Source organism: Centruroides sculpturatus, unplaced genomic scaffold (assembly GCF_000671375.1).
Source record: "Centruroides sculpturatus isolate CEXI.00-Female unplaced genomic scaffold, Cexi_2.0 scaffold573, whole genome shotgun sequence".
Classification (NCBI taxonomy): domain Eukaryota; kingdom Metazoa; phylum Arthropoda; class Arachnida; order Scorpiones; family Buthidae; genus Centruroides; species Centruroides sculpturatus.
The window spans coordinates 268,370-282,215 of NW_019384767.1; the positions used below are offsets into that span (position 1 = coordinate 268,370).

Here is a 13,846-nt window from a genome sequence, read left to right on the forward strand (position 1 = left end):
ATTTCGGCTCCTTAAATGGAAATGTAATGAATATAAGATTAAGAAGATGAAAGCTTTTGGAGATATATGCTTACTTCTCGAATTATTTTTCTGTTTTTTAATCATATTCTTTTATTTTTACATTAGTCGTGAAGCTAAAATAAATAAAAAGGATGCTGAACTTGAGTAATTTTATAAAAATAAAAATTACAAGAAAGGATAGAATTAAAAAAAATAATAATAAATTCGAATTTAAACTGTCGATGACATTTTTGAAAGGTCTTCTACCTTTTTAAAAAATGTCTTATGGGGACTAGGGCTTAGAAGTAGGGCGTAAGGCCAAATTTACAAATAACCTAAACAAGTTATAGTTTAGAAACAAAGAAATAAAAAATAAATTCGAATTTAAACCGTTGAGAGCGTTTCTAAAAGGTAAAAGGCCTTTCATAAACGTCGATAAGTTTAAATAGAGTCTAGGACCAAATCTACAAAGAACCTAAACAAGTTACAGTATAAGGTTTCATGCCTTACTGTTCTTTCTTTCATTTTAAAATTCTGTTAAGCTTATATTAATCTATTCTTCTATTCTTTTAAAAATAGTTTTGTACATTTATCTTATATTTTTTCGTAATTAAAACTAAATTTAGTTATGCAGAATGTTGATACATTAAATTTTTTAAATATGAAATGTCTCAAGAGAGTCTGGGATTCTTTTTATATAATGGAATTTTAAGATCTGAAATTTTATCTGGTTTATTTATATGAATTTATTTAAATATTAGACTATACTCCAATAAACAATCTATTACATTCAATAATCCTTTATCTCTTACAATATATTTTGTTTTCAGAACCAGATAGAGAAATGCCAAAAGGGCCCATTTGCACTAGATCCTGAATGGAGAGGAGCCTCAAAATTTAGTCTTTTAAGTAAAAAAAGCATATGAAATAAAACTTTTTTCGATAAGAGGTAGAAAAAATTATTTTATTAATCTTATTTATATATTTTTATGACTTTCAGAGAGAGATAGGACCTAAGGCCAAATTTACTAACAACCTAAACAAGTTACAGTATAAGGCTTTAAAATTTATTATTATTATTTAAAACGAGAAGCCTCTTAATTTTTTATTTTACAGGAAAACCAAGCATAAATGAGGTCCTACCAGGGCCTCATTTATATTTGTACTTTATATTTGTGTCAGGTTAGAGCCCTCATCTCACCCCACTCAAGCCTTGTGAAATACTATTCTATCTGTTTTGATAGAGTCAACAAAAGCCAATATTTAAATAATGTTGATTATTAGATACTATATAAAATATTTAAGATAAATCTTATTTTTTTTATTTAAAATGTTAAATTAATATAAAAAGTGTATCAATGATAATTATCTATATATTTATTTCAGTGTAATATTTTGAAATGTTTTTAATAAATATTATTCATTAAACATAAATGAATTAAATATAATTGGTTTATATTTTATTTTGAATTTGAGATTTAAAATTAAAAAATATTAAATTTTTTATTTTATTGTTTTATTATTTTATCTTTAAGAATATTCTCTCTGTTTTCAGAGGTTAAAAATAGATTCAACTGAATATAAGGAAAACATAAGATTTAATCCAAGAGAGAATAGAATCCAATTTCTTCTAAAAATAAAACTGCAGATATGAAACAACACATCATTTTTCCACAATATTTTAATTAGCATTTAGTTTTGTTTATTCTTTTAAAATTTCAATACAGTGTTCTTTTTAATTATAACTAAGATTTTTTATATAAAATTCAGATCTATTTATATTTAAAATATTGAAAATTAATAGTAAATTTTCTGAATGTTTTGCTAAATTTCAATTTATCAATATGCCTTATTTTATTAAATCATAGTCTACATACAGTATATAAAATAGAATGTCTGTTTGTCTGTTCTCTATACACTTCTAAACCTTTTTACTGATCAACACCAGATTATTTATAATTATTTTCTAAGACCCCGCGAAAAATATAGACTACCATAAAATCTGGACATTCTACTTCAGCCCCTGTAGGCTAAAATAACTAAACTTTTAATATGGTTTTCATTTTAATGTTTGTACTGTACTTACTAATGTTTTGTCCGGCAGTGCTGGGCTCATCTGCTAGTATATAATATAATAATAAATTGTTTTATTTATATATTTACTTTTCATAGTTTCTCAGTACCCTTTTGGGACCTTCTCTCTTCTTTCTTATCCCTCACTCTCTACTTTTCTTCAGGTAGACCCTTGAATTGGCTTTACTATCTAATAATAATCTAGCTGTAAGAAGGAAATGTTATCTTTCATAATATAAGTAAATTCAATTTGTTATTATCTGCTTCTTGTAGTAAAATCTAGTAAATCTAGTAAAAAAATATATTACATCTTCTTCAATTAATAAATTCAAAGCTTTTTTTCTATTTTGCATTATTTCGTAGAATAAGAATGGAGCCGATATGCTGAATCCTAAATGTGTATCACTCCGCCGCCGTAGTTTAAAAAATTCAAAAATTCAAACATCACGTCACGTATGACATCGAGTGACATTTTTTGTTTTTTGTAATCTTAAATTTCTTGCAAAAATGTCGAAACTTTTAATAGATTATAACAGTTTAACATATCTTATAATTTTCTGATATATGTTCTGTGGATATCAAGTTCTGCTTCGTAATGAATACGGAACTATTTTCATTCGCATATGTAGACTTTGTTATTCTGGGAAAGCCTATATTCATGTATCAAACCTATTGTTTTAGGACGTTTTCAAAATATCAAATGTGTGTTTTCTCTCGAGTATTTTTCAAGAACAAAAATCAAATTTAAATTTTAATTGATTCAAAATGTATTTGATTTTATGCTTGGGCTTCAATCGTTTTAATTGTAAAGTCCGACCCATAATGGGGTCGTCATTATGGTGAGAGATGAAGAATGACGTTCCTACTATGATGGCATTTCAAACCAGAAGCCAATTCCATTGCATTTGCCCACAAGCTTTCTTCATCTTCCTCTATCCCTTCATGCATTTTTGTTGATTCCTGTTTTGTCTGCATCCTTTTTTACTGAGTCTAGCCATCTTGATCTAAGTCTTTTTCGTATTTTCTTTTCAGCGAAATTCTTCTTTACTTTTCTTTTATTATTAGCACTAGATCTCGTCTTATTACATGGCTTTACCACTGTAACCTTTTTCTTCGATAATCGTAACAATACAGATCTCCTAGTTCATTGTTTTTTCCTTCTTTTCCATTCTTTACTTAACTTTAACTAGTCCAAAATTTTGTATAAAACAGTATAAGATTTTCAATAAAATAATTGAAATAAATAAGGCTTATTTTAAATATTATAGAAGAAAATATTGCAGAATTGCTTATTTACTATTGCAGCATTATCTTACCTAACATATACGTTAAATACTACAGAAATTGTGCATCTTCCTAAGAAAATTGTCCACTGAACAGAATAGTTCCAATTTTTAAATTTAAAACATAAATGACAAATAATACGGAAATTAAAGGTTTGTTTCATTATTTTATTATAAAATATATATGATTTATTTTATAATAAATAACGTCACTAAACAATAAGCATTAGTTATATTTCTCAGATAATTTCGACGAATTGATTACTCGTTTGATGAATCATTATCGAACGTAGATAATTCTTTGTTTTAACAACGATTTCATTTTATCTGTAAAGTTTCGCTAATGACTTTATTTTTTTTAACCTTATTTTTCTCGCGATGAAAGGTTCCTAAAACAAAAAACAACCGTATTATTGTTCAACTAAACACTAATAGAATTTTTTCATTTATAATACTCTTCAATAATGGGTCATAACATAGAAAGATATATTTTTATCCTCTTTTCTTGATGTTTCCTGTTAGAAACTAATTAAAAAACTACTGAAGACTAAAATTTACATTAGCATTAAATTATTTTATAGAAGACAATATTTTATTAAATTAAATTTAAAAGTTTTTCTTTAAATTATTATTAAAATTATTTAAATAATTTCAGATAAAAATAGAATAATATAATAAAATGTGAAATATATTAAAATTATAAGGTATATAATGCTTCAGGCTAATTATTATTACTGTACCTAATATATACAGGCAAACCTTCGAATAACGGCCAATGATAGAAACATAAAAGATGGTCGCCGTTTAGAGGTTCGACTGCAGATCCAGATTTACGTATAAGATAAGCTATAGCTTGGGGCCTCGCATTATGAGGGGTATCGTTATATATATATATCTCATTACTATTTGATAGAGGAAGGCCTTTTGTTGTTGTAGTGTAGGGCTACAATAAGTCTAAATCCGGATCTGTTCCACTATGTATATAAAGTGTGTGTCTGTGAGTAATGATATACATAATATTTATGTATTTATTTATTTTACTTTATTTTATTGCTAAATTATTGTTTTATAAAAAGAAAATAATATATATATATATATAGCATTATTATTATCATCAACAGCAGCATCCATTTTCAAACCACTGATTCTCAATCTCAATCCATTTTCAATCCACTGATTCTCCAAATACCTTTCAACTACGCCTGTCCAATATATAAATACATACATACATAAGCCAAAGTCTTACATAGTTCTTGACCTCTATTAAGAACTACATAGCACATCTATATTAGGATAATCTTCAAAAATATAAATTTAAACGTTAACTGCAATTACATAAAAATAAACCTTGAATATATATCGAATTGAAGAACTATAATTTATAATTATACATACATAAACATACAGTAAAGGATTTATTAACTATGTTTTTAATATCTAAATTCTTACTTTGTGTAAGCTTACTAATTATTATAAAATAAAAAAATTCATTATATAAATACACAATGAAAGTACTTAGGGCCCCTATAATGCTTATCTTAAAATATCCAAATTTACAGTTTAAAAAAAAAAATTATTTTCACACTTAAATTTCCTTTGAAAGCTTGTATGAGGCCCGAAGAGTGGATGCGGTCCTTTCTTTTTATTGAAAGAAATACGCAGAGTGTTTCTTTATTAATAAAAAGCAATCTTAACACTTTTATTTCTTGTTAGTAAAAATGACATTAAGTTATATGACCAGGAAACACTATGGACTCGAAGAAAAATCCCAGCTTCCCCTCTCGACGGCCTGATAATGTATTATTGATTTAATTATAAAATAGGAATTTGCTAGAATATTAATTAATTCCATTAGATCTATTTTCTTCTTACATATTTTAACACTTATCAGATTATATCGATTTATGAATCAAGGATCTTCGCTTTATACTTGTCTTCTTCGTTCTTACTCAAAGAACTCTTATAAAGTTGTATGCACACGATTTCTACATCTTTCACTTTTTTAAAACATCCTTTTAACGCTTACTTCCATTCGAAAATTTCCTCGTTTATTCAAAATTGTTAAATTAAATTACTTTAAAATATTGTTAAATTAATTATACGTAATTATTATAACAAATAATTATTTACCAATATTGTTAAATTAAATTACTTAAAAATATTCAAAAATTATTCATTTTTGGGATCAAATTTGGTACAATTTAAATTATAAAAAATAACCTAATTTAATTAATAATTTATATAAAAATGGATTTAAATTTTAAAATAAACTAATTAGAATAAGAAAAGTTTTAAAATGTTTTAAATGTTTGTACGCTTGAGAATTTATTCTTGAATAATTTGTACGAAATTCGAAATTACTTATTTATGTTTAAAACAATTTTAATCTATCAAAATGACAAGAGAACAATAGGAAAATATTAAAAATTTTATCGTGGATTAACATGACACTAATTTCTAATAACGAAAAGAGCAACTAAACTCGAGAGAATTGTATATATCAAAATAGAAGACAGATGATCATTAGAAAAACAAAGCATGCTGTATAACAAACGAACGCCATATTTCAAGCATCTTTCTTTCTTTCACAAGAGATGTTTCAGTCTTTCCTCATCGACCGACGTCATTTAAGACAAACCCTGATTGGCCCGTCTCTACAGAGTTTCCTATTGGTAGTCGAGACAGCTTTTGCTCACAGCGCGATCCACAAGCACACATCCAGTCTGCACCTTGGAAATAACATATACAGCTTTTCATCTTCTAAATAAGTTTAACTTAAATGAAGTACGACGATTGTTGACCAGTTAGGTAAGGAAGTTTTTACTCTTCTCTACTTAAAATTTATTATATTACTCATCCTTTCTACTCGATAACGCTTTTAATTTCGTTACTATATATATACGTATATATCTATATCTATATATAAATATATTTTTAGTTGTGTGATATATTGTTGGTTATATGTCTGGTCGTTCAACTCAATCGATGGTCTTGTCAGACTGTGGGCTTTGAGTAGAGAAAATTCTCCAGTCTCTTCTATTGTTAAATAACAATGACACCGAGCACGTTTTCGATAGAATTCTCCTTCTCTGCTTACACAGCTTTATTTCTTAACCCCCAATTGATTTCTAACTAATTAATATGCATATTGGTATGTTGTAGTTATGTTTAGTAGATAGACATCCGTGTCTCCTCCACCTGACAGTTAAGAGATGGAGATAAACGCTCATTATTTCTGGTATGCAAATCATGATATTATCTACTACCGAGATGCGAAAATATTTAAAGACAATTATCCACTTCTAAACTTTAATATCTTGACACTAAGCTTAGAATATTCTATATATTGTGTAGGGTATTATTTGAATTGCATCCGCTTTAACGCTATGCTCTTCTGTTTGGTGACGATGTTTAATATTTGTTTAGTTCATTACATTGGATGTCTCGGGTTGACATTACCTCAACGCTTTATTTCGTACATCCGATGTATTGTAGTGACGCCAGATGTGCTATAACGCCTACAAAGACAAGGCATTTTAGAAGAAAGGAACAGGGAAAAAAATTCTGTATTACTAAGATAGGAAAATATCTCGGAGTTTACGCTTGTTTCCCTTGAGTATTGGTGGGTATCTTGACGTCGAACGGATTTTTTTATATTGTAAGGAAACATTGGATGTTGTCTATGGCGAGAGGAAAAATTGTAGTATTTTTTTTTCTTAGTTATAAGATCTTCTGTGCCAATTCAGTTCATATGTTAAATATTTTATTCCTCTATTTTTATCATACTAGTTTTTGGTTTTTATATTTAAAATATTTTTTGTCTCACCAGTGGACGAGTAGATAAAACCACGAAACACTGACAGTTGATCACGTGTTCACGCCTAACCGACGGGTTCACGTGGAGTTTTCTGGATTTTTTCACGTGTCTAACACCTAAATAGGGGTCAGTTTTCCTTTAAAATATTATCTCAGTGGTCAACCCCCTTGATAGAATGTCCATGTGTTGTGTTGCCTTATTCTATCAATCCTAAACTGTCTTTTACGCATGATATTTTTTAGATAAAATTCGAAAAATCGAAAATTCAATCAAATTTTGTCCTTCTGATATTTGATATATTTATTTTTTAATCTTTCAAATTCTGTTTTCAATATATATATATTTGTTTTCTCCATAGATAGATGACCGGCACGACTCTATTGTTTATGATGTACAGGGGCAAGCCACTACTAATTTGAGGTAAGAGTATATATTTTAAGTTAAATACATTAAAAATACAATTAAAAATTGCAGCCCAGCATTATGACGATGTCCCAATAAATAATCGCTCCTTTACATTAAAATCTTTTAATCTCGTTAGTAAAACAGTTCGTAATATTTATCATTATCTTGTTAAATCCAGTTCTTTGACAATTTTAAATAAAGCGATAGACTTGGAAGGCGTCTTTTTTAGATGATTTTTCCATTTTACTTTTCCCGGATGTGAAAAAATGAATTCGAATTTATTTGCGATTCAACTGTAAACAATTATTTAACTTACCGAGCGTATATTTCATATTTGCTATTGATCCTCGTGCCACTTACTTTTATCATCATTGTATTAGATCCACAAACATATAGGGCACGTTACCTAGTAAAGAGGCTTTAATACAGCTGGATAAGCCAGCCAATCACATAGTCCGTTTCATATATCGCTAGTAACCGTATCCAGCTGTATTAAAGCTACAGATTTAAAAGTGAATACGGAATCTTCGATATCTATGGAACTTTAAATGCAATAATAAAATATTCTCTATAGTAATTTTAAGATGATTGAATATTCCCTTTGTTGTGTTTATTTACTCGAACGCAATATTTGAATTGGTGATTTAACCTTTCCCCCTATAAACTATATTTCTTATAAATATAACCACCTACTCGAAGAACTTTCTTCATATTCTTAAAGAAATTGTTAAAGTCTTAATATCTAAATTTACATTGGCTACGTGGAAGTGCTAAAANCTTTTAACAATTATTTTAAAAAAGTTTCTCGTTTGCAAAAAGTGAGATCTTACAGCTTACTTCCTTTAACAATCATTTCTAAATTACAACCCATTAAACGTTTCTTTAATGTCATCACTCTACATTGGCTTCTATAGAAAACCAGAAATCGCTAACAAGTAATAAATTGATGGTTTAATGAACTAATATCTGTAGTACTTTATTGGTAACCTCATAAATCTCTATATGATTTAGAATCGATATATCTTTTATTATATGTAGATATATATATATGTGTTATTAGCTTCGCCTCACGTTCTGAATCTGATTATACTAATTAAGTGCAATACAAAATATTATAATTAGAAAGGTTACACTCTGCAGCCGTTTGAATACTTATTATCTCTTTCCTAACTGCAAATTATCTTTAATTAAATTTATATCTTTTACATAATATAAAATTTGCAACTCATTTTCAAATTTTTCTTTTGGATTGTAAAGGAAAATAAAAATTCTTTACTCAGTTACCTGCTTTTTATAACACCCTTTTTTATTGGCTCTCAAGCAGCATTTTTTAAGTTAAAAACTTTGAAGAAGTCATAAAGATAGAAAAATATTACGTTAATTACTACATTATGAAGAAAAGATCTACACGTTTTTATATTTGGAACGTCCTTTTTAACGTTTTTTTCCTTACATCTTTTCATTTTCTCAGCACACAAATATATGTATGAAGTGTCAAAAATCCATATTTATCTTGGGATTTATTAAAGTTTACAAGTTTCGAAAGCGTTAAATTTATGAGGACATTCGCTTCCCCTGAGCGTGGATGCACGTAAAGCGATAGCAAACCTTGATTTACCCCCTCACAGATTGACTAAACATTCTTGTTGGAAAGTAGAGAGCAACCGAAGCGAAGTTAAATATAAATAATTCGATAAGATGGAGGCGATAATAAGTTAGTTAATTAGATGTGAAGTTTAGCCAATATTATTGGATTAATACATTTGGCTGAGGATTAAATCATCTTATTGGTATGGAAGAGCGCACCAGTAATTTGCCACATATCTAGGACGCTTCCCAGATGAGTGAAGTTCTAAGTCTAGTCACTGAAGTCTTGGGAATTATTATTTCGACATTCGACAGATGAGGATGGTTTGTAATTACCAAGTCTTGTTGCGTTGTAATCGAGTCACTTCTAGATCGAAAGAAAGTATTTCAGTTGCCAAATTGAGACATCGATTATCATCCACAGGTCTAGCTTGTCTTCCTTACTGTTGCTAGAGAGGGAGAGACAGACAGAGAAGGGGAGACAAAAGCTTTATTCAGGAATATTTTTACTTGTTTGTCTACTTATGAGAAAATTCAGTTGGGAGTTGATTGGTTTTCATTGGATGTTCTATAATCTGACAATCTAATCTAATCTCTTATCTAATTTATTTTGAAAATTAAGGTTTACTCTCTGAAAATTTAGATAAAAGAATATATAAATATTAAAATTGCTTTGAGAATATTTTCCAAACATTTTGTATATATTATTCAGGTTTGTTTCTATTATTATTCATTCTGTAAAGATGTTGTTGTTAAAAACATTTTTATTTTGTGAAAAATTAAATCGATTTTTGAAAATAAAACAATTTATGCAGAAAAGATATAAAAAATATGTTTTTAATATTTTCCAGTTGAATTTTCTGTTTACTGTTATAATTTTTCCAGTTATAAAGAAAAATTGTTTTTATTCGATTTTAAATTTAACTGTTGAGATTTGATTTCATTAAATTCTGAATTTAATGTTTGAAATGTTAAATTTTCGTATACATTCTTAATTTTAAAATCATTTTTTCTGTTTAAAATATTTTTAATGTTAACTCCAATTATATATAACTAGAATATTATTTATAATAAATTCTGTAAAAAGAAAAAAGATAATCCAATGCAAGTTAAAAGATGCTTTACCTTTCTTAAGAGAATCATCTGGATAAAATTATATTTGCACATAATTAAGCCAATAAATATAATCAGATTAGTAGATTAGAATAGCATTTTCTGTTACTATTCAGATATAATTTCTAAGTTTGGAGTGTGCTTAAATATCAGAGTTAATGTAAAGATCTTTTTTATGAAGTATCTTCTATATTGAACTAACTTACACTTAGAACCAGAATTAAAATCAGCGGGTTTATTAATCAAGCAAATTCTATACAAATTTAACAAGCAACTAAGATGACCATTGGCGAGGAAATTTGTTAATTACATCACTCATTAAACTAACAACTTTCACCAACAAATAATTGGATGCAAATACATGGTTTCTGTCTTAAATCAGAAACAAATCCTTCCCGTGTATTAGAATAGTAACATTTAAAACGGAATCAATTAAATGATGCATCTTTAAAAATAAAATTAATTAATTAAACTCCCCTATCACCCCTTCTTCCTATCACTAATTAATTAAACAAGATACTGTCAAAGAAGATTACAATATTCCTCATCTAAAAGTTTGGATTTGTCTTTCTCTATTTCTACTATTATTAAAAACTTTGTAGTGCTCCTTATATAAACTGAGCACGTTTTACTAGAAAATTAAAGAGGTTTTATTATCCCAAAGATAATTTGATTGTTGTGTGGTTAATTTAATTTCACGTCAGAATTTTTTTGCAAAATATCACCGCACTACTTTTACCCGCTTTATTAATTATAAAAACATCAATTGTTTAAAAATACATTTGACACGTCCGGTTTAACAATTCTTCTCCAACATTCACACAGTTTCTTTTCTTTTTATATATATATTTTTTTTTTATTCGTTCTTTTTGCAAGTTGCAGCGAGAAAATTTCACTAGCAACTTTTTTCTCTAGAGAATAGTACTTTACCCCTGTACATGTATCTTCGCAGCATTACTTCGCTGCAATGCAGTAATGACACCTTCTTGTTTATCATTTCAATTTTTACTCTCTTTATTCTTTTCTCTATAATTTTTGTTGTTTATTATTTTCGAAATATTTTAATGTTTTATAATTTATTAATTTATTAAATTTTTATCTTTTGTTAAATTAACAACGCTTAACTAAATTTTGCTACATCAGTTTGTTATACATCTTTAGTGCATTCTTTAGATTTCGTATAATTTATAACTGTCTGGGGAATGAGTTGAGTGGAAATGTACTTTAGTTGAATCTAGAATTCCACTTAAGATCAACCCATTGTCAAAGCAAGCTTAAGAGATACAATGCCTGATTCTAAAATTGGATTAAACAGTTTATTGAAGGGAACTCTTTTATCAACTTTTCATTAAACATTTACCAATTGTCGATTATAATGGTTGTCTGATGATAGTATTAATTCAGGTTTTTGTTAGATGTCTGTCTTGCTGCTTATGTATTTATTAATACAATACACGTTCTATAGTACAAAAAAGAGCAAGTTGATATAATATAATTTTTATAATTAAGTGCACATTATTTTATTTAATGGGTTCAACAACATTTGCTATTCTAGTAACAGTACAGTTATTTATAGTTGTATAATTACTTACATAATTATTTAATATTAAATAAATGATGATAAAATTCTATTGTTCTATTTAAATCGAGGATACTTATATACAATTCTACAAGGATATTATTGCTAATTATACACAAATTATATGTTTATAAACTTGATAAAGAGCTTTTTTCATTCATTTATATAATCATATAATCATACGTTTGTGTAAAATTCTTATAAATTTAAATAATGTGAGAATTTAGTCAGGCTCATCTACCCATCTCGCTTTAGATTAATTTAACCCATTGTTAAATCAATCTAACAATGGGTTGAGTAACTTTTACATTGTTAATCCAATGAGATATTGTTATGTAAATATTCTCTAACCCCATTAAAATTTTGAAGAAGTGTTTATTCTTTACATAATCGAATCGTGATTTTATCTATCGCTCTATAGCAATAACAAGAGAAGTAATAAAACAGCAAGTATTTGTCGAAACAATTGAAAGTTGCTTTGAAACAACCACAAACCACATATAATTGGGAACGAAACAATTAGCTAGAGGCCAAAGGATAACATGCTTCAGCAACTTTCTTTCTCTATCTATCTAGTTAAACCAAAAACTTTCCTCTGGCTAAAACTTCATAGAAAACCGACACTAATGGATAATATATTATGAAAATTATTCGATATACAATAAAAATTAAATTAACTAATTTATTTTAATTTTAAAAATTATTTTACAATTAATAAGCAATGTTTAACATTGGAAGAGTTGATTCTTAACTTTACTTCTTGCACAAAATATAAGCAACACAATTTCCATTTTTTATATTTGAATATATAATCGAGAATTTAAATGATATTTCAATAAAAATATTACTATTTCACTTATTATTTTTTTTACTTTTCAAACTTTTTCTCAACAAATCTCGTTTATAATTCAAATTTTTTGAATTATAAACGAGATTTATGATCAAATATTCGATAGTTTATAATGTTTATAGTAAAAAAAATTTTCAGGTTAAAACTAATCCATTAATCAGGAAAAGCATATCAGATAAATGAAGGAGAAAGTAAAAGTCGAGAAAGTGGAAATGACTTGAGAGCAGTGACCTGAGAACTGTTGAAAGTGACCAGTGGTTATAACAGCAAATGATGAAAGTCCAAGTGAAGAAAACAAAAACACTCATGACGTCAAGCTTCGTTACTTCTTAAACAACTTCTAACTAATTTAAGCAAAAAATAGCCTTATATTGTGCCTTTTTTTAGATTAGATGAATTTTTTAATAAATCGAATTCATAATTTCAAATTTTATTTTATATTATATTAAGGAAAATGTTTTAAACCTTTCTCCTTACACAAAATGTTTGCGACATCATTTTTATTTTAAGGGAAATATTTAGTTATTATTATTTTAAGATAATTTTGCGAGGATTTTGATATTTTAAGAGAAGTTTTTATCTAGAGAATATGTATTGTTTATCATCACTTTTGATAAGGATATCAATAATAATAAGGAATAATTTGATTTTCTTTCAAGAAAATGAAATCATTTCCCCTAATAACTGTTTCACTTAATATTTTATTATAATAAATTCCTTATTATTGTTACTCTTCCTATGAAAAGTGAAGGCGGAAAAACACAAATTTTCCGTTTCATCAATTTAAAATAATTGAATATAAATTTAATCCTACCAAAATTTTATCCCTGTTTATTACACGAATTAATGAGGTTTTAATTTCAACAATTCGCCAATTTAACTTTTCCTAAATCATTAAAAAGCAATTCATTGTCCAAACCTATCGAAACCATAAGCTTGCTATGATAATCTAAGTGGGAAAAAGAGCATAATATCATCTTGACTCGAAGAAAATAAATAAAATATTAATAAAAAAAAGATATTTTATGATCTGATATGATCTATAGCTGCAAGTTTAATCCCCTTAAAGTGGGGTGTTTGATAGAAGAGCGTGGAGAGTGAAGAGTTTCTCTTTACATCAAATTCAAAATTCGGATAGT

General features: G+C 27.2%; 1 protein-coding gene across 2 annotated transcripts in view; it reads left to right on the plus strand.

Annotated features, from left to right (window-relative positions):
- Positions 1-837: 837 nt before the first annotated feature.
- Positions 838-13,846, plus strand: part of LOC111628933 (para-nitrobenzyl esterase-like) — a 66,866-nt gene continuing 53,857 nt past the window's right edge. The window contains exon 1 of one of the 2 annotated variants that reach the window (XM_023372792.1): positions 838-949. The gene's annotated coding sequence lies outside the window, so the exon portion shown is untranslated. Of the gene's footprint in view, positions 950-5,866; positions 6,165-13,846 lie in introns of those variants that run through there. The other variant, XM_023372791.1, reaches the window with a different exon arrangement.